This window comes from Pantherophis guttatus, chromosome 8, assembly GCF_059756535.1.
Source record: "Pantherophis guttatus breed Tessera chromosome 8, ASM5975653v1, whole genome shotgun sequence".
Classification (NCBI taxonomy): domain Eukaryota; kingdom Metazoa; phylum Chordata; class Lepidosauria; order Squamata; family Colubridae; genus Pantherophis; species Pantherophis guttatus.
In genome coordinates, this window is record NC_142070.1 from 38,050,110 (window position 1) to 38,073,421 (window position 23,312).

Genomic DNA, 23,312 nt, shown 5'->3' on the forward strand with positions numbered 1-23,312 from the left:
TAACCTAAAACTTTTAAGGTTAAGCACTACCCATTAGTTCCCACTAAAAAGAAAGAAGTCATGGAGTTACAGAATATCCTCCCAACTTAAAATTGGCCAAATTAATGCAATATAATTTTATTGCTAGAATGTATTATTTTTTTAATATTCAGAAAAGTTTTAGAATAAAAATTCTAAGCTTTCATTTATTTCAGCTCACAGCTTTTTAAAGTTGATAGATCGGTTATATCTGATAGAGAACTGCTATTTATTAAAAACAGACTACAGCAATAGCTGACTTTATTTCACCTCCATAGAATTGCACATTACATGAAAAACAAATTATTATCATGACATACTAAGTCCCAAGAATCCTCCTGCATTCTTCAATGATTATTATAAATAATCATTGAATCATAATCATAGATAAAGTCTTTTATTTATGTTGACTTGCCTTTGCAAAATCTGCATACTGCCGTTTATTATTATTATTATATGTTTCTGATAATAATGGAGAACTATGCTTGTCAAGTGACGCTGTTCTGGTGCTGGCTCAATGCCTGGATGCTATAAGGGCTGGATCGGGAGAAACCAGCTACAACTCAATCCCAGCATGACATTGTGTAGTTGTCAGAGTTCCAAGTAACACCCCCAACAAAAGAAGACTCTGAGGCTAGAAATTCCTCAAAGTTCCATTTTATTAGAGATGTCATACTGGCACATCTGGGAAAACCTGAATCTGAAAGCTTCCAGGTTTTCCCCACCCAAAAGAAAGCCCAACTCCCTTCCCCTGCACCCATATGTCCATCACATGGTCCAATCAATGCACTGTCCCAACTGGAGATGCCTCCCAGTCATGCCACTCCAGGTGCAGGGCCGAATGTCCTTAACTCTCAGAGAAAGGAATGTTATTATGGCTAAATATCTCCACCGCTCCCTCCTCCCAGTTTCCCACAGCACTAAGTGTGGCAGCCCTGAAGATCCAAAGAAAAAGATGGCCTCCAAGGCTGATTGTAGTTTTGGGGTCACAGAATCAAGAAAGTTGACATATTTGACTCAACAAAGTAACACTCTCCCATTCATATTTGGTGCAGAGTTTGGGGGTTCCCTTTTGGATTCATGGCCCTGCTGGAAAAGCAGGTAGAAGCTGTGGCCCAGAGGACCTTTGCACAAATCCATTTGTATGGCTATTGTATCCATTCCTGAACTGGGAGACCTTGCTTACCATCATTCATGTTTTAGTCACCTCCCATTTGAATTAATTCAATGCACTCCACACTGTTGGAAGCTGCAAATGGTCCAGGATGCAGCAGTATGTGTAATTCTGGATGTCCTGTGGTTCAACCAAGTTACACCATTGGTGCACACTGTGCACTGGTTTCCAGTTACTGTCTAAGTGCAATTCAAAATGCTAGTTATTACCTTTAAAATCCTACATGACACAGGATGGGCTACTAGTGGTATCTGCCCCTGCTACTAGGTTACAAATGGATGGGTTTCACTTACCTTTGCTACCAGTTTGCTCTTGTGCGTGCTTGCTTCGCATGCGCATGCGCAGATTTTATTTTATGGAGTCCGGGCGGGTGGGCAGAGCCTCCCACCGCCACTGCTACCAGTTCACCTGAACCGGGGTGAACCGGTAGCAACCCACCACTGGTTACAAAGGATGGAAATGCTATAGGTCCTCTCCCTTAAATGTTGTCATCTGATAGGACCTCAGAGGTGTGTCTTCGCAATAGCCAGCCCATCCCTTTAGAACAGCCTCTCACCTGAAAGCCAAGAGATTCCTACCCTTTTAGCCTTCCAGAAGGGGGGATGAAACCCTGGCTTTTATCTCAAGCATTGGACTAAAGTGGGGCTTGAGCTGCAAGGATTATTGGTCTGATGCCTAAGGGCATGGTACTTTTGTTTTTAACATTTTTAATGGATTTTTTTGGGTGCTGTCTAGTAGATCATATGAGATAGGAAGCCATAGAGGTCCTGTAAATAAACAAATAAAGTACATGATTAAATGGATAATTGCTTTATCCAAATTTTTAAATTAATGACAATGCAGGATAATAGAGTCAATTTACCATGAGAATGATAAAATGGATTTTATGTTGCTAAAACTGTTTGCATAGCCAAGCATATGGGACTTACTTCAGCAAGAAACAGCGGTAACTTTTTACCTCTAAATCACGACTGTCAAACTCGTGGTGTCACGTTGCCATCATGTGAAGTTTCACAACTTTTTTCCCCTTTGCAGAGCTGGGGTGGGCATGGACTGAGTGTGATGCCTCCAGCCCACGGGCTGCCAGTTTGACACTCCTGCTTTAAATCATCATCAAACTTGCTGTAAACCATTAACATCTCTTTTTTAAAAAAAACCATTGATGTCTCTTTTTTTAGGTACAGAAAACTTTCAGAGTGAGCTGGAAGTATTTATACACATGACTAATTAGTAGGTAGGGAAGGATCAGTTAGGCTTAATTTGTATCACTCTCTTTCATGTCCACTCCAGTTCCATCTGTAATTCTGGAGAAAATTTTTGTGCATAGGCAAATATAAGTATATGTTTTTCTAAATTTATTTGGTATCATATTAAATTATTTGTTCTCAAACTTTTGTTTTAAAAATGTGCTATGGTGTATGAAGATGAAAGATGCATCACAATATCTGGAGAGATGAAAAATCCAAAAATAAAGAAAGTTCATGTTCATGTTTTATTCTAATAGAAATGGATCAGATAAATTCACATTGGAATTTTCAAACTTCAAGCAACTAGTAATTGCTTCTAACAACATTTGAGATTAGCAGTCTCCAATCCTTCCAAGATTGGTTTGCGGACTGGACCAGTGGTGGGAGAGAGTGGATGGTTCCATGTTAGCGGCAGACAAATGCACATGCGCGCAGTCCATTTGCACAAGCAGCAGGCACATGCGCCTGCCACTCGCACAAATGGGGCTGTTCACATGCACTTGCCTGCTGCTTCCACAACCTGGCTCTAAACGGGCCGTGGCCCAGCGGTTGGGGATCCCTGTTATAACAGAATTAATAGTTGATTGCCATTTCAGTTTGATTTTCCTCTTCTTATTCATTTCATCCATGATCCATAGCATTTGTATAAACTCTAGTCCTGCTCTACTCCGATTCATTCTGCTGTAATTCTACTACCATTGCCCTAATGCAGGGGTGTCAAACTTGTGGTGTCACATTGACATCACATGATGTATCACAACTATTTCTCCCTTTGCTAAACCGGGGGTGGGCGTGGCCAGCTCTTGGCACATCCAGCCCGTGGGCCATGAGTTTGACACCCCTGCCCTAGTGTAATTCTTACATTAACTCCTAATTTAATTTAATTTAATTTAATTAATTCAATTTATATGCCGTCTTTCTCCGAAGACTCAGGGCAGCTTACAATGCATTTAAAAAACCATTATAAAAACATTTAAACATTAAAACATTAAAACCCATTCACACCATTCATGGCCGGATCTCACACGATCGCAACAGCGAGATCAACGGCCCCAGGCCTGCTGGAAAGCCAGGTCTTCACCGCTTTTCAGAAGGCCAATAGGGTGGGGGTGGTCTGGTTCCAGAGAGCTGGGGCAGCCACAGAGAAGGCCCTCCACCACGGGCCCGCCAGCCGGCATTGTTTAGCTGACGGGACCTGGAGGAGACCAACTCTGTGGGATCTTACCGGTCGCTGGGAGCTATGTGGTAGAAGGCGGTCTCGAAGATAACCTGGCCCTGAGCCATGTAGGGCTTTAGAGGAAAAAATAGTACTATGATGTGGCCTATGCTAAGAAGCAGTTGTTAACTGCTCCTGATAGTAGCAAAACAAACAATTGTCCTATCAGTACAGACCACAGTTTGGTTACTTGCTTAGTCTATCTCTATTTCTGGCACATTTCTGTTTAAATATGAATCACTTCCACTATCACAGTAGACATTTTTTTCATATAAGGACAAGGATGCAATGAAGTTAGAATCACACTGCATTATGTTATGGATCCAAGGACTTGCCACTTGTCAAGAAAGTCAGGTCTCTGCTGACAGACAACATTAATATGTTGGAATAAAATGCTGTTCCACAGCTGTTTGGGAATTATTTTCTCAATAGAACTTTCTAATTAGCGAGGGTTTTTTTCAGTCTATTCTCAACAGATGAAACAGACAGGAAGCAAAAGGCAAACACCTGCTCTCAAAGCTTTGGCTGGAGCAAAGGGAGATGGGGATTTAATGGCTGACATGCATAGAAAGTAGTTAAACATAGGAAAAATGTCACAGCCAGCCAGCTGTCGGGATGAAGTAACTTTGTTCAGAGACTTCATGGAGATTCTTTTCACCAGCTGACATTCCAGACGGTTAACCACATTACTGAGGGAAAAAATGGATTTGTTCAAGTGTTGTTAAAACTTTATTTTACAAAATATGCCCACAATTCTACAAAAAAAAAAGAAGAAGGGATTAATATAAATCAAGATGGTAACTTAAAACAGTTGATGATTAATAGCTATTCATTCATTTCACTGATTGCTATTTGTCACTTTAGAATCAAAAACCAAAACAATACTATAGTGGAACGCAGATCAAATTTGAATAGTCTCAGGGCTTCACATTATATTCCTAGCTAAAAAGGATTTTTCCAATAACAAGAATCGGTTATTTATGATTCAGTTATGATTAGATGAAATGGCATTGATTATTCTTCCTCAATTCATGCTGGTTCTTATTGAATATTAAATGGTCAGAAAAACAAAATCTGACATTAATCAGTTATAACTTTTCACAAAATATAAATACATTCAGCATGGTGAATTAGGTAGGAAATATAGTTGTCCCCATTCCAGATGATGAGAACTAGTATCATACAAAAAATGATTGAATTAAGTCAACTTTTCTATCTTGTAGTTGTTTTATTAACTTATTATGAGAAATTTATATTTATCTGCTCTCAAAAAATAACCTAAGAAATCTGTCCTATTTACCTTGATTAAACAACCCCACCATATCCCAGAAATACAGTTATTTTTGTTTTTCATTTTTTTAGTCTTTGTATTGTACATTTTAATACCATTTAGGAGAAAATGTCAAGACATGCTTCTATTAAGCACTATCCCTGACTTCATTCAACTAATGGAACATATCTGATCTATCTTGTATGCAGCCCCTAGGCTCTATTTCCAGATGAAATCAATTTCTTTTTAATTTGCCAGTACTAGCATGTCCATCTTCTTCAGGATCAAGACCCATTCAAAAAGAAGAGAAGCACCACCCACGAAAAATCTAAAAAGAAATCTTAAAGTTTTGTATAATGTCAGAAACCCCTCCAGTTCTAACTAAATTGCATTGCGACTCATATAATAGATTGCTCAACAATTAAAATCTGATATAAAAGACATATCTTCAAAATGGAATAATTATGACAGCAGGAATTTATTCTGAGTACCAGAACTTGATGGAGTTCATGGCCTTTCTACACAAAAATCCGCTTTATAGTTTTTGGGATATTCCTCATGGCTCATTTAAAATTCTATGTTCTATGAAGTTCTATGTATTCATCCTTGAACCAGTAGAAAATCTCTCTTAGCAAAAAAAATTACTGTTCCTATTACAATCCCAATTCTATTATAGACATGGCAGCAAATTGTGCCCTCCTTAATTGGGGGACAGGAGGAGAAACAGCATGAAAAAAAGGAGAATTGCTGTATTTCCTTTATATAGTGCTTGGCAGTGGTGAAATCCAATTTTTTTTACTACCGATTCTATGGGCATGGCTTGGTGGGCGTAGTGTGGCTTGATGGGCATGGCTTGATGGGCATGGCAGGGGGAGGATACTGCAAAATCTCCATTCCCACCCCATTCTGGGGCCAGCCAGAAGTGGTATTTGCTGGTTCTCCGAACTGTTCAAAATTTCCACTACCGGTTCTCCAGAAGCTGCTGGATTTCACCCCTGGTGCCTGGGTATGTTAGTTTGTCTAGCGTACCTAATTCACTAGGATATGGATTACTTGGAGACCTGTCAAGTAAATGGAGAGAGGCAAATTTTAAAAATATGGATTCTCCACTGTCCTAACAAGAATGGCATTGTAGGATGATTGCCTCAGGTGTGGGCTGGCAATGAGATCAACATTATAAGAACATAGCAGAGAGGAAGAGAGTGTGTGGGTTTCAGAGGCACATTTTTATTGCAGTTAGATGCTTCTAAAGAAAAGCACTTTATAAACTAGAGTTTAAATTCAAAAAAAACCTCACAAATATATCAGAAATAATCCACAGACCTGCCAGGCACTTCAACCCTACTCCACCCAACCCCTTTCTTTGCAGAAATAATTTTATGATAATCAATAATTGTAAATCTTTATGGTGTACCTTCTATTGCCTGCTTCTATTTTTTTAAAGTCTAGTACTGTGTAACGTAATATTAGATTAGTATTTAATAGACAAAAATTATCAAAAAAACACAGGAGGCTTTTTTTTCCAAAAAATGTTTGGTTAGTATTTTTTCTTCTTTTATTTGTGTTTTTAGTTTTAAACCTAATAATATTAAATTAGAGAAAGTCATTTTAATCCATAATATTGCAAGTTTAAAGATGTAAAAGATAAATATAACATAAGCTGTGCTAATATCTTCATTAAACAATTTGTAATTACAAAACTGCTGAAGTCAATAAATATTATCTTTCTTCTCCTTTTCATTTCTCCTTTCTATTCATTGGCAAGAAAAAGAAAAAAAGTTGGATACCATAGGATTAGCACGAAAGAATATTAAAAAGTAGTTGAGGTATGGGGACCAAGTTTTTTTGCCCAGGAATAGATTGAAAACACGAAAACAAACCAAAACAGAAAGTAGAATTAAATTTAAGTGTGTGGCTATCAGCCTACAAAATATTTGGCAAGAAATCCTAACATTACAAATGAGGGAAACTGAAACTTTACTACACAGAAGAGGCACACACTGACTTTCCTTACTATAGGAGGGTGGTTGCAATAGTTTTTAACTGATTGTCTATTTTTTGTATTGAAGGATAGCCAAAATTTCAGAGAGAATAATTAAGTTTTAAAATCATAGTGAAAGTTAAATTTTATAAAGGGTTTGAAAGAAAGAAAGAAAAAAAATGAGAGAAATGCAATAGACTATATATTGTGAAAAAGGCTCATATTGTAATAAGCCGGGAGCTAAATGATCATTTTGTTTTTAGAATGATGAAAGAAGTCTTTTGCTTGTCAACATGCTTGAAACACCTGGATATTTACTATTGTTTACAAAAATCTATAGAGGATTTAAATAGCACATAACCTGGCCACTGAAGAAGTTTTTCTTCTCAACTGTAGTCATTTTAATTTTTTATGCTTGTTTCTGTAGTTCTGCAATATGATTTAGTATTACATCTTCTCTGTGATTTGTCTGATTTATTTGTAGAAGTTCCAGTAAGTTGCCAATGAGTTCTAAGTAATGTCAAGTGCCATCTTTCAAAGAAGGATATGTTCCCCATTTTTTTTTCTTTGACTTGAAAAAAGATCCGAGACCTATTAAAGGGAATGAAAGTGGAAATAGGAGGTTGCAGCCATCAATTTATTTCAGATCATATTTTTTTCCAGCATTTCCACATTGATTTTGTGATAAATATGTAGATAACGAAGTAATACATAAATCCCTCAATATGACAGACAAGCATCAGGTACTGAATATGAAATGTACACAAGTGAATCATTTTGTACCAAGACTGACTCATTCTTCAAATAGAATTAAGACACTTAAAACTGTTGATGGACTTCATCTTTAGAAGTGTTCTTAACAAAATTACTGATAGACTTCCAAGAAACAACTTAATCTTTCTCTGAACCCTCTAATCCATATAGATATTTGCAGTGTGTTAAGCTCTTCTGCCAAAACTCTTGCCTTCAGCTCTGTTCTAGTTTTGTGAATTTAGAAAAACAAAACCGCAACATACATACATGCACACATATTGTGCAATTTCTAGAAATAAAAGATTTGAAATAGTGTAGGCAATTTATTGTAGATGTTCTTGAAAAAAAACTGTTTAAAAGCAATATAGGTTCAGAAAAAGAATTCAAATGCTAAAGAGGAAAACAGAACAAGAAGGCCAACAGACAAAATTTTACATAAAAATCAAGGTAATGTAACTTTACATAGATATGTGTTACATAGTTGAATATTTTTTGTCTCTAAAATATATGAAGAATACCTTGCAGAGTGAATAGTCAGAAAACATGCTGGATATTAAATTTTATTAGAAGATTTAAAGTAATGTTACATATTTCTCTGAATTTGTGATCAGGAAAAAAAAGCTCTTTTTTTTTTTGGTGAATATTTTCTGTTGTTTTTGCCCAATGGTGATAAATTATCTATTTCCATATCCCTAAATTACCTACTTATTATAATTTTTTAATGAGCACCTCTACTTTCTTAATAATTCTGTACTTCAAATATAAAATAATTTGATCCAATCCAACTGAGTGAGCTTTAAATTTAAAAAGCTATATTATAAATGCTTACTAAAGGACAAACTATCTGACTATCTAAAACTTCCCAACTTGACATACATTTAAACAAAATGGTTTATCCCATTATGACAAATAGGCCAATGTTATCTCAGCATAAACAAAACAAACAGTATTGCTTTAATCTCTGTGAATGCCCAGAAAATATTTGTAAAATTATACACTATTTCAATGGTAGCCTTCAGCCAAAGTTGCTTATTTTAGAGGCAGAATCAGATATAAACATATCAAGTACAGATTAAATTCTAGGCACATATTCTTGTTTTCAGGAATTAATGTTGCAGCAGATGGAATAAGAGAAAAGATTTTAGCAGTAGAGGTAATAGACCTGTCAAGGACAATCTGAAGAAGTAAAACCGAAAATCTTGGCTGATGACATCTGACAGAAATGAACTCAAGTACATGGGTTTACATTAGAGAAGAATTTGTCCTAATGCCTGATGCTTAGCTACAATGATTATATGGTTCCTAACCTTGATTTATAAGGTTTATTTTTAAAACCATAAATCTACAGCACTACTTGAAATACATCAAAATAATACTGTGAATCAGTTTGTGTCTCAGAATATATGTAAAAGAGTTTTTTCATCCATCTGGATTATAAAGGAGGATGCTAGTTTTCTTATCTCAAAGTATAGCTAAAAGAACCAGCATCTAAATCACCAAGCACTGCAATCCCATTGCACTTCTTGGCTCTGATTTCTTCAGTTTCTTTGAGGACATAAATAACTTATCTAAGTATTAGGATGTTTGGCTGCCTGTGGAAGCTTATCAATTTTAGTTTTATGGACTGTTTGCTGATAGAAACAAGGGAAATCTACCCTCCCTAGATAGGAAACCTTCAAAAAGCCCTGGAATGTATTCTCTGGAATTTTTGGTATCTGGAAGTGTCAAGAGAGCAGGGTTTTTTTTCCTTCTCAGATGTCACAGTGTGACTCAAATTAGAGCCATCTGCTTTGCATTCAACTTTCTAGGGCCATCCTTCATTTTTTACACACTTCCTGTTGCTGACAGCACAGTTCCTCCTTGTTTCATTCCACACCAGCGCTTTTGCTCATCCAAGAGATTGCAAGAGGCTAACATTTTTCACCCCTTGGGAAATAATTCCTTCCTTGCTTACTTTCTAATTACATACAGTAATTCCTACCTGATCTTCGTAATATTTGTTTTAGTTATCTCATTGCCACCCACCCACCCCCACCCACCCCCATCACAAACTAGAATAGGTACATCATCTGATGGCTTGCCTTTTCAACAAATAAATGCCAATCCTGTCTGGTGCCCAGTAAAGGTTTTGCAAGAACTGAAACATTCCATGGTAGCCAATTGACTGAATCTATTGGAAAACCCTCTTCCTGAGACAATGGCTTAGCCCAGAGCATCACACTAGTTACTCCGACATGAAATAAAAGGAAAAAAGAAAAACAGCTGTTATATATTAATCACCAATCACTTGGTTATATAAAGTTTTTCTGGGCTCTGAAAGGTCATTCACTTTTGTGTATGTGTGTGAGACATACATAAACAGGGAAGTCTGTACTGCTTTTACCAAAGAGTAGTTCTGGCAGTCTAAGATTGTTAGTTCATTTTGTTCACACATGTGAGTTATCCACAGTACACCACATGGGGTAAACTAACTTTGTACCAGCTGGCTAGCAGTGTTTGGGAGATGTCAGGTTATCCGGGCTTTCTTGTGCTGAACCTCACCTCATATTTGAGCAGGTCTGGCACTGGTTCCTGCTTCCACATGGAATTCTAAGTTTCTCCATTGGAATGGTATCTTTCTACTTGCATTTTTACATGCTTTCAAACTGCTACATGGGCAGAAGCTAGGAGTAAATGGCAGGAGTTCACTCTGTCACATGGTGCCATGGGCTCAAACCACCAGAGTGCTGACCATCTCTAACCACCAGCATCTTTAAGCTGATGAGCCACCCTGCCCTGCTAGGTCACCCACTCAAGGCTGATGTGAAGGCCATGATAATCTAGAATGAATAACTATCCCATCCTGCTAGAATATATCTTGATACAGAAACTGCACCATGCTAACGCCCTGAAAAGTAGAAAAATATTTTGCAGGAAACGTTGGTTCAGAGTAGGAGGCCCCATTGGCAACTCACGACAGCTCATAATCTCTGCCACATTACAGGATTTGATGTACACCAGTACTCTGTAAATAATGAGTAGATACTTTACCTACCAAATTCACACCAGTCCACATTAGAATGGCTATGGAGAAAAATTTATTATGGCCCATCAAATTCAAATTCAAAAATTAATTGGAATAGGAATAAGATTTACAATAGCATTTCTCCTCCTCACATCCTGCCAACTGTAGCATGAAAACAGTTGACGCTTCATAAATTATAGAACTGATGACATTTGGGAGAGTGGAATTTGCATAATCTAAGTACTGCCTTCAAAGTCCATTTTGATTGAGCTACATTTTGAAGTGCCAGATGGAAGTTTTAAAATGCAATAGCCTTGTAATGAATTAGTACTTTCTTGAAAGAAGTCTTATCAGCTAATTTCCTCACCCTATCTTCAGGAAAATGGAAAACATTTTTCACTTTTTTTTCCAGTTATGCTGTTACAACTCAAGTGTCAGGTTCCAGGCTAAGGAGATTCATCTCTTTCTCCTCTCTGGGGGGCGATGATGATGATGATTATTATCATTACCATTAACATTAGCATTAGCATTAGCATTAGCCTTATTAGCATTAGCAGCATTAGCATTATTATTATTAGCATTATTATTATTAAAATTGATATTATTTACTTCCCTTCTTTCTGAATGTCAGTTTTTTCACTTCAACCTGTAAGTTTCGAAGACATTTGAATCACAGAATAATTTTGCCTTTTCAATGCATCATAAAACTTTCATGCCACCTTACTCTCAATGACTCTGACCACTCAAATAATCCAACAAAGAAATTACAATACAGAGTGAAGGCCATCTGGATGGGGGACAACTTTATTCCAGATGGCAGGCACTGCTACAGAAAAGGTACATTTCCAGGTCCTAAAATATGACATTTTTTAAGTGAACTAAGTTGAAATGTTCTAATCCTGTGGAATTGAATTAGCTAGGTAGTTCCTCAGATAACTAGGCCCTATGCCATTTAGAGCTTTGTAAATACAGTAACAACCAGTTCCTTGATTCACACCCAGAAACAAACCAGCAACAAGTGCAGGTTGTGAAGCTGAGGTGTTATATCTCATTACTGCTCATGATGCTGCATTCTGAACTAGTTGAAGGTTCTGGTGATGTTCAAAAGCAGTCCCATGCAGAGAGCATTGCAGTAGTCAAGGGACTAAGTGACTACCTCAGAAAATACCAAACTAGGAAAGGGCACAACTATGCACCAGATGAAGTTGTACAAAGACCTTTTGAGTCAGAGCTGACACCTGCTTTTCAAACAGGACTTGGGAATCCAGGAAGACCCCTAGAGTCAGTGTTGGCTCATAATAACTGCTTGGACAATCCCAACTGGACTGGTGTGAAAAGTCTCGAGAGAGGGGGGGGTAGGTAGGTAGGTAGGTAGGTAGGTAGATAGATAGATAGATAGATAGATAGATAGATAGATAGATAGATAGATAGATAGATAGATATTAGTATATATTGATATTATAATAAAATTCATATTCTAGTAATATTATAATTTAATGGGAATCCTCACTTTCTGTGACTTTTTCATAGGAACCCTCAAATGCAACCATCCACATGAAAATTATTTTTGTTGTGAAACTGCACTGATCCATTTTCAGCATGCATGTTGCTGAATAGGTTTTCTAGCAGTGAAAATGTTTGATTTTTTTAACCCTCATAAATTGTTATGCAAAACACGGATTAGATTTAGCTCAGCATCCTTATGAAGACAGCTGTATTAATTTACTAGACTAGTTACACATGAAACTTAGGGGCAGGAAAGTATATAAATGCAGTGCTAGTAAAGACTGTATAAGTGCTATAAGGTAAGGAAATTAAAAATTGCTGAACCTGTTAACAAAGGTCAGTGCAATAACAGAAAGAATTATGTAATGTAAGAGGACTCAGTTAGGTTTATGCATGAACCACAACTTTTAATTTCCTGATTTTTAAGCTTGGAATCTCTGCCATACCACTGTAGGATCATCAGAGAACAATAAAAAAAGCAAATAAACAGATTGTTTTTGTGAGACATGAAGTGGCAAGTTGCCAGTCAGGAAAAAATATTTACAAATAAATCATGAACATCCTTCGGAAAGGAAATACCACAGTTATAAAAGTGTTCTTTCTAAACAACAACAACAAAAAGGTGTTATTTTCAGTCAGAAAATTTTCACCTACTTTTCTATAATACTTGCTGCATTGTGCCTGTTCAAAAACAAAAGAAACATTTTTGGACTTTACCTAGGAAAGAAGCATCAAAATACATTTTACTTACATCTTGTTTATGGTTGTTGTTATTTAAGAGGCATCTTGTCCTTTTTATTAGGTCTTGCATTCTAGAACTTTCTGAGATACAGATATAGCATGTATTATTTTGTCTTCTTGGCACATGAAAAAGAGTAATCTTTGTATCTTTTCCTTGTATGCTTACCAAATTATTGAATATGATTTGCTGCCTTACCAACTGATTATTTGAAAAACAACTTGTTTCAAGATAAATCAGTTTTCCTATTATCCAACTCCATGAGACATCAGACATATATAAATTAGCAAGATAATCATACAAGTAGCATATCTGGATTATATGATTAATATTGCAGAATCAAAAATGACCATTAGAACCCTGTTGAACAGGACCATGTTTTGCCTAAATCTATTATTATTAATATTGAGATTGTATAATGATTTAGATCTATGTTGAAAAATATAACCTAATGAGCTAGATTCCTTTTTTTCTTCTTTTTGTTTTGTGCCTTGGCTTTTTTTATTTAGACTGTAAAATTCTTTAATAATCAAACTTCACTGATTGGTGATGTTTATTTAAGGAATGTTTTGTCTTCTTTCTGTCACCATTTCATCCACTTAAATACAATAAAATGTTTTCTCGGTCCATATTTACTTCAGATTGTATACTTATGGATAAATGAGAACTTCAAATAGATATATTTAAAATCTTCATTTCTTATACTTTATATGGTTTTTAATAATAAAGCAATATTTTTGTACATTACATCTTTCTTGAGGAACTTGTTATTCTTGGCAAACTCCAATCAAATGCTATTTTAGTTCAATTCCATAGTTTGTAGTGAGGGCAAGTAACAACCTGTGAATATACAAAACAGGCCTACATATTTGCGATGTGATTATTTCATCTCCAAGTTCTCCTGTGACTTTTGCAACTTTAGTTTCCTCTTCTTCAAGTGTGAACACGTACATTCAGCTGTTGTTTTCGCATTAGTTCGATATTCTCTCTCTCTCTCTCTCTCTCTCTCTCTCTCTCTCTCTCTCTCTCTCACCCCCCCTTCCCTTTATTGACTGTCTGTTTTTGTTAGACTTATCTTTCACTATGTTTCCTTAGGCTTAGATTGAATGTTTTACAGGGAGACATGTGCCTACTTGACATGACTTTGTTTTGTAACTTCCATTGATTCATGACTTTTGGGAATTACTATCTTAAATCAGAAAGACCTTTAAATCGACATAAGTTTCTCACTCTCCTGAGATATCTCAAAAACAAGCAAGTGCATTCTTTAATTTGCATTAAAGAAAAGGATTGAAGTAGAAGTAAATGTAGAAGTTACATACATGTTGTATCAAAACAAAATAATTTACTGGCAGCACCAGTTTATAAAACTATGTAGGCTCACATCCGAATGGAAAATCATTTGGGAAGTGTAGCCTGAAAATCTGGGGTGGGGGGTTAGGGGATGGAAGAAGGTAGAAGAAAATCTTTGTCAAGAAAACCACATAGGTTTTCTATGCAAGTTATCGGGAGTTCATGTCACTTTGAAGGCAACTTTGCTCTGTTCATATATATAAAAAAGATTATTACTCATAAAAATTATAATACACAAGATGATAATACCTCTACAAATAATACCAGCTGTAACTAAATGGGTACTACTTAAATCACTCAAATCTCAGTGTCAGCATCAGTTTCTAAAAAAGAGCACAAATATTTCCAAAAGTTTGAATTTTTGTTTTGTTTACAATACAAATTCTTAAGCTTGAAAGTTTTGAACATTACATTTAGATCTTGGTTATTTGGTTACTTTTTCCAAATATTTATATGCTGTATAATTAATTATTAATATTTTAGATTTATATGCCATCCAACTCCTAGCAATTCTGGGCATTTTACGAATTAGTAAAAAAAATATTAGGACAAGAAAACGGTACAAAGCAAAAAAGAACAATGATAGCTCATATAGACATATTCTTACTTATACTTGAGTTCTATGGCTACAAACACGTAGAATATTACACCCATCTACTGTCCTAATAATTTAGGTGAACCTTATAACCAATTTTGGAAAATTTCACTACTCCAAATAAATCTATTCTCTCCAGGGAAGACTCACCTATCCTGGCCTTCATTCTTTTGAAGAAAATGTACAACAAGAGTCTAAACACTACCAGAGAGTGCTACCACTATCATAGCAGCAGGGGTGGGCTTCAAAAATTTTAGCAAGGAGTTTGCTGCCCGGTTGCTGGGTGGGCGTGGCCTAGTCAGCCTCCTGCACCACAGCAGGGGGAAGCTTTCCTTGAACCTCCAGGAGGGCAAAAATGGCCTCCCCAGGCCCCGGAGCCCCTCTGGAGGCCAGAAACAGGCCCGTTTCTGCCCTTCCCAAACTTCCAGTAGGCCTGTTTTCACCCTCCCCGACCCTCCACACATGCCCTGCACTTACCTGCATCCAAAATGGGCTGCATGGGGACTCCTGGGAGGGTGGGGTGGGATGGGCCTGCCAGGAGTGGGATTTGGGAGTTCTCCAAACTGAACAGATTCTTAGCTAGAGGTTCTCCCGAACCCCTGCAAACCCCCAGCAGCCCATCCCTGCATAGCACTCATACCAGGGGTTGGTTCTACTTACCTTTACTACTGGTTTGCAATGGGACCATGCACACTCTTCTGTGCATGTGCAGAAGCGTTTTGATGACATCGGGGTGAGTTGGTGGAGACTCCCTCTGGCTTTACTACCGGTTCTATAGAACTGTCCGAACTGGGGGGGGCAACCCACTACTGAGTCACACCATTAGCAAGGGGTCACTTATAGGAATCTTGTAATTTTTCCCTTCAAGATAAAAGTCAGAGCAAAGAAATAATCTGTTTCAAAGCTTTCAAAATAATGTGGGGATCGCCTATGAAATTTCACTGCTTTTCAGCTGAATATCAAGGCATCTCACAAATCCAAACGCAGTTCCTAATATTATTTTGAAACCATCTGGTTTCAATATAATTGCTAATATACAGAAAAGTGACTAGAACAAAATTCAGGTAGAAAAACCAGGAAAGGGAGCTGATAGCTTTACAATTTATTGCAGCTTCTTCTCACCAAACAAAAGTTGCCCATCACATTGATACAAAATAATCAGCAGGCAACAAGTGAATACAAATTCTTGTGCCGGATTCTAAATGATAGTCATTGTTGCCCTGATGCAGTATTCCAAATTGCACACCCTCAGTTGTATCGTTCTTCAGTGATTGTGATGGGGAACTGTTATCAGTGGTGATCAGTGACTTATAGATTGGATACCATGGCAATGGTATCTCTACCTGGTGATATTTGATGACCTGCCATCTATATATAGTCTTTCAACCTTAGCAACGACAACTGGAGCAGAATTAGGTTGCTATGTCTTGACATGTAACATGTCTTGACATGTTACCTTGCAGATAATCATTGGAAGGGTAAATTATTGTTCAATGGTAATAAAGCAATGAGATTGTACTTTTTCAGTCAATCTAATTATAGATACATCTCTGTAAATTTGGTTTTCATTTAGAATACAATATATTGCTTACATCCACATAGAATCCTCATATCTGCATTTCTTGTCAATAAAGTTTGCAAATAAACATAGCACTTTATCATTAAAGTGCAATATCTTTATAGGTAAGATCTCCCCCTTCTTCATTTGGGTGTGTATATATGGATGTATGTATATACAAATATATTTTAAGATGATAACAGATTAAGCAGAATTCTGTACTCAAAGGTGTTCAGAGGTAAAAATCAGCATTCCTTGGACAACATTGGTTGTCTCAGGTTGATTCAGCCTTCCATCCTTCCGAGGTGGGTAAAATGGGGACCTAAATTGTTGGGGGAAATATGCTGGCTCTGTAAACCACTTAGAGAGGGCTGTAAAGCACTGTAGAGTGGTATATAAGTCTACGTGCTATTGCTATTCCTTAATAAAAAGAACTCAAAGCATATTCATCCTGACTGACTGGATTGGACAGTATAAACAACTGAGGAGAGCGTACAGGGGCGGGTTTCAAAACCCGTCGCTACTGGTTTGCTCAGAGAGGCGCATGTGCTTACACGCATTTGCAACACTTCTGCACATGCACAGAAGTGTCCAGGTGGGTGGGCAGAGCCTCCCGCCACCACTGCTACTGGTTCACCTGATCCAGGGCAAACCGGTTGCAACCCATCACTGAGAGGCTAGTCCTGAAGTAATACAGTCCCATGCTATAAAGGGCTTTAAAGGTAACAACCAGCATTTTGAAGTATCCCTGGAAACACAATGGCTCATGGCCCTGCACCTGTGTCCAAAACTGAGTGGATCCAAATGACTTTATCTGTCAAATGACTAGTATAATCTCATAGAGACTACTATCTTGAATCCTTAACTGATGTTACACCCAAAACCCAGCTGGGTGTTTCTCAGAAAGAGGAAACTCCCTTTTCCCCATCTAGATTTCAGTAATGCATGGTAGGTTGGCCCTCTCATCCATAATCAAGTCATGAATGAGGGTGGCCTTATTACATATCAACTTGGCAGAAGTAATATTGTTTAACAATTGTTCTATTGTTCTTCATTGGGTTTCTGTCTGTGATCCATTAAATACTGAGAAGGTTATATGTTGTCTCCTCATTGTGATGTTCTGGAATATGTCCAAAACATCTGAAACTCCATTAAAATGGAGATCAAAAACAACCAATCTTGACAGATTATGCCTTATAATTGTTCTTGAAGCCACTTCCTTTTACTGTACAAAATTCTTTCCTGTATGATAAGACACAGACCTCCAGTTAGGAAGCAGTTTATTGTATCAAACACACTGAAACAATATTAGCATGGAAAAGCTTGTTCATATTACTGACATCTGTTCATATTACTAACATACTAACATGGCTACCAGATTTGAGCTACAAAAATGTGAATGACCATTCAGTGGTGGCAGATGGATACATTAAAAGCTCAAGTGTCATTTAGTCATTGACCAGATATTTGCATGTGTGCATATATGCACATACTCATTGAAATACACACCCACACAATTCAATACAAAGCTATTAGTCTAAGAGGTTCCATTAGTTTGTATTTTTGAGGAGCCTCCTCAATTTGTTTTTCATATTTTCTTCTTCCCATAGGTGTGTTCTGCAGATTGAAAGTCTACATTTCAGTATGTAATCAGCTAGTATTTGTTAAAATTTAAATGACTGACGACACGATATTTAGTTAATAATTATTTCCTTTCGATTAACTGATACATTTTAGTGCTGCTATTTATTAACACAATTTATGTCCTTTTTAATATGAAGATGATTGTGTGATAGTGTTAGAAAGTAAGTTAGCACATGGTTTATCTTTGTAGTTATTTTCTTTCACTTCCAGAAGAAATACTTTCTGGCCTATTTAATAGAATCTTTTACAGCTATAGCCAGTGGTGGGATTCAGCCAGTTTGCACCACTTCGGGGGAACCGGTTGTTAACTTTCTCAGCAATTTCGCAAACTGGTTGTTGGAAGAAATCATTAGGGCAGAGAACCAGTTGTTAAACTACTTGAATCCCACCACTGGCTATAGCAAATGGTAAAGGTGATATTAGAGGGCTCTCAAGTTTTCTAACTTATCTTAATGCATCTAGTTTTGTTTTGTTTTTTAAGAAAAAACAGAATTCCAAAAAGAGCCACATCTTCCAAAATTATGATTATTTGTAAATATTTGCTTTAAAAATGAAGTTTTAAAATTAACTGAATATATTTAGAATATCAATCTTTATACTAAGGGTTATATCATTTATGGAAAGTTAAATCATACTTCATTGAATTCACTTGGTCAAAAGGTAAAATAATAATGTTATCTCATGGAGATCATTCCTTCCTCAAATCCAAACTCTTCTTACAATTACAGCCAAGAATTCCTTTATTTCTTTTGTGTCGAAGTAAAAGACAATAACTCACCTTTATTGCAATGAGGATCTGCATAGTATTTAAGTGAGGAATTGCTTTCCTAATCTTTCTAGCAGTGACAAAGTCCAGGTGGACTTGAATAGCCATCTCGGTGTCAAGATGGGAGACAGACTTCCTCAGTTTCACAATTGATCTGTTGATAAATGGAAAAATATCAGAGATTAAGCTATTAAAGTGAGTGATGTGGGAGCCAGAAAGTTAAATAAAATAACCTTCACAGTTTTAAGGAAGTCTCAAGGAACAAGCTACATTAGTATCCTGAATCATTAAATATGATTAAACATGTAAGTATAGATGTCTCAATATTTTCAAGAAAAAGGAAAAGCTAACAATTATAATGAACTAAACTTGAAGGGCTATTTTTCTCTATATTTATTATCCCATGACAATTATTGAAAATTTACATTGATTTTTGTCTACTTATTCTCTGTTCCCTAATTTAACCAAAAGGAATTTTGCAAAATATGCAGATTCTGTATGAAAATAACTTCCTAATTTTTAAAAAGAACTTAAGAAACAGGATTTGGTATATTTCACCAATTTTTTGCAAAGAATTTCCATAGAGAACATCACAGTAAAAGATGCTAAGTAGTCAAAAGTGGACCATCTATGTCAAAAGATGGATTTCGAAGGAATAAGTTCCATTACTTTTAAATCATACTAGTTAAAAGTGGTTCTGCAAAACTTGAGGACTGAATGTAGACTGAAAAAAATGAAAGCAAATTCTGTAAATTAAGTGCCGTGAAGCACTGAATCCTCCCTCACAATGTTTCTAGTAGAGTGGAGGTAAGAAGGATAGATTTTGGAGCTATCAGAAAATTAAAGCAAACTAGTTGCAATTAAACTTTAAAAAACTGTTTATGTTGTTCATATTGCTTGATTAACATAATCAGAAACGTTACTAACTCTGGAGGTCAAAGGAACAAAATCAGAATTAATTGAAGAAAAAATGTTACAAATTAACAGTTGTCTATAATAGGCTGTAGAATAGTTAACTGGAATGCATTGCATATATGGAACGTTCCATTTTTTTAATCTTTTAAATTTATTTTGGATATGTTTTAATTGGCTTTTATTTCTTTTAATTGTTTTATTGTATCTGCTGTTCATAGTCACTAAATGAGATGGACAACTATGTAAAATTAAACAGTAAATCATAGAGCAATAATTTTTAACATGAGGTATATTGAGCAATATACCTCAAATGGATTAATTTAATGTGTCCAAAATCCTTGACCTCTTACTCCTGTGGGTTTGAAATTTGGCAAAGTTGTGATCACTTCAGCATCACCACACCTTTCAACTACACCTGCCAGAACTTATAGCTTTGATGAACAATGATTAGCTGCTTTGGAACTGAGGCTGAAATCTGTGAACAGCAATAAGTGATGAGGGAAAGATGAAGAAACAATCTGCATGCCTGCTGGCTAAATGGAATAGACTTGGGGATCCTGTAGTCAATGGGTAAGCTTTTCTTTCTTTCCTGGAGGGAGTGGGTTATTGAGGGCACAGGTGCAGTTTTCCTCATGGTCTGGACTGGACTCCCTTTGTTCACCATTTCCCTAGTAAAGTGGCAGGCAGTTCCATGGTTCAGTCAAGGAGAAAAAGTGATTTCCAATGCTCCTTGCCAGCTTCCCAAAAGCAACATCAATGGGGAAGCCAGCAGGAAATCTGCTTCCATTCCCACTTCTTTTTTGCCTACCCAATATGTTCATTCTGTTTTTCTCTTTAGGTAAGGAAATATTTCTGAAAGGATGACACAATGGATCGTGGATTGCCCAGCAACATTTAAAAAATGATTTAAATTAAATTACAGGAAACGCAAACAAAACTAAAGGTCCAAAATAGGGGAAGTTAGGAAAGAAATGTTGTTGTAACTTTGAATTTACCAGCATTTTATAATTATAATTTATCCTGTAAAACAATAATATTGTTATAATAATAATATTAGCCATGCTAATCTTCTCTGTATCGTTCCAATTTTAGTATATGTGCTGCCGAAGTAACTTCTATATTAACGCCCTGATTGATCTCTTACAGAACCCTGATCTACATCCTCCTAACATAGCACAATGTAAAATCCCGATTCTCCTTTATGCCGACGATGCTGCTATTATTTCACAAACGTCCATAGGACTGAAGAGAGCAATTAGGGCAACACTTGACTTTTGTAGACAGAACAAGTTGGTCCTTAACTTTGATAAATCAAAAATTTTAGTTTTTGCTAAAAGACCCAGACAATACTCCTGGAAAATTGAAGGACACAGATTGGAACAGGTTAGGACACTTAGATATTTTGGGGTGGTCTTCCACTCACAAAGGACATGGAAGGCACACCTGGAGCAGACATTGCAAGCAGCCAATAGGTCCTCAAATGCAATTAAACACTTCTTTTATACAGGCAGAAGTCAATTAGTACCTGCTGCCTCAAAACTTTTTGAGGCCAAAACATTGGTGCAAATTCTTTGTGGGGCACAAACAGGAATCCTTGCAAAGAAAAACTTGCTAGAAACTATACAAACCAAATTCCTGCAAGCCATCTTAGCTGCACCCAAAGGAACTCCAAATGCCCAGCTAAGAATTGAGACACGTATGCCTCAAATTCAGGTAAGGGCCTGGAAGATGATGATCATTTATTGGTTAAAAATTCATTACTTTCCAGAGGGACTGTCCCTGCTAGTGCTGACTGACAACTTCCCCTCCCCATGGAAACAGGTGATAGATCACAAGCTGGGCTCTTATGGGCTCTCATCGGTATTCTTAATGTCCCTCGGCTTTGACAAAGCAAAGCAAGTGGTAATTGATAGAATGAAGGACATGTAGTTCCAAGAAGAACTAAATAGGTTGTCTCTCCACAGTAGGGACAGAATCAAGCAGGGTGTGAGGGAATCAGCAGGATATCTAAATGATCTGATCCTCCCAAAACAAAGAATAGCTTTTTTCAGAGCCAGATTTAATATTCTCCCCTCAGCACTTCTCCAGGGTAGGTACAAGAGAACACCAATAGCAGAACGGGTATGCATATGTGGCAAGGGAGAAGTCGAAGATATCTCACATGTTTTATTATACTGTGAGTTATACAGAGTATGTAGGTCAATATACATTCTCCTCTTACTAGAGAGATTGCCAGGGAGGACAGATGACTTTTATGTAGGCTTTCTCCTCCAAGACTCAAATCCGGCTACCACGCGTGCAGTGGCAAAATTCTGTGTCGCTGCAATGTCCACAAGAAAAAAATTAGTTACCGAATTATAATGTCAACTGGTGCCAATTCTTTTGAGATATCTATAACAATACATTTAGTCACATACTTATCGGCTCTACACACATGTAAATTAGGTTTGAGATCATGTATTTTCATAACAGAAATGTTATTATTCACGATTAATGTCAGTATTATTTTTAATTTATTGTATGTCTATTGCTGGTCGATGACCGTAATAAAGTTTTATTCTATTATATTCTATAATATTATTCTTAATAATATTGCAATGGGCAGAATAATTCTCAATTAGTCTAATGGAAGGTCTGTCTGAGAAACACTATAACATTTGCTGTGTCAATTCAAAGTGTTTTGTTCTTATCTTTTAAAAACTTTCTCTGAACTCAATGGATAATGCTATTTATTCAATCACGTCCAATTCTTGATGATTCTATGGACCAGTTCTCTCTCCATTTTCTGATCTTGTATAGTTTCTTTCAAATTATTTAACACTACCGACAATACTGCTGCCCTACAAAGTGTCCTTGACTATGTGTCAGAATGGTCGAACAATTTGCAACTCCAAATCTCAACTAACAAATGCTCTGTCTTACACATTGGCAAAAAAATCAGAACACCAAATACATGCTAAGCGGATATGACCTCATAGATGACCCTCACTCTGTCAAGGACCTAGGCGTACTCATCTCAAATGATCTAAGCCCCAGAGCTCATTGTAACAGCATTGCCAAAAAGAAATTAAGAGTTGTTAACCTAATTTTGCAAAGCTTTTTCTCTGGTAACACTGTACTGCTAACTAAGGCATACAAAACCTTTGCCAGACCAATCCTCGAATACAGCTCATCTGCCTGGAATCCACACTGTATAGCACACATTAATACAATAGAGCGGGTCCAGAGGTATTTCACGAGAAGAATACTCCACTCCTCTGCTCACAATAGAATACCTTATGCCATCAGACTTGAAATTTTGGGCCTGGACAACCTTGAACTACGCTGCCTATGGTCTGACCTATGCATAGTACACAAAATTGTCTGCTACAACGTACTACCTGTCAACGACTACTTCAGCTTCAACTGCAATAATACACAGGCAAACAATAGCTTTAACCTTCAACTGTCTACCGTGGACCTCACACAATTCCTAAGAGATCTGTAAGGGGGCGTGCATAAGGGCACTAGCATACCTACAATCCCTATCCTATTGTCCCATTTATTTGTACTCATTTCATGTGCTCATCTCCA

At 36.8% G+C, this 23,312-nt stretch overlaps 1 long non-coding RNA gene and 1 pseudogene across 1 annotated transcript; both read right to left on the reverse strand.

Moving 5' to 3' along the window:
* Positions 1–1,396: 1,396 nt before the first annotated feature.
* LOC148112591 (uncharacterized) lies at positions 1,397–22,210 on the reverse strand. Its single transcript, XR_015729090.1, has 3 exons — positions 21,961–22,210; positions 18,837–18,978; positions 1,397–1,959 (listed from the first exon to the last, which is right to left on the reverse strand). It is a non-coding gene; the product is annotated as an uncharacterized LOC148112591 (long non-coding RNA).
* On the reverse strand, positions 20,764–20,852 carry LOC117654693 (U6 spliceosomal RNA; annotated as a pseudogene).
* Positions 22,211–23,312: the final 1,102 nt, after the last annotated feature.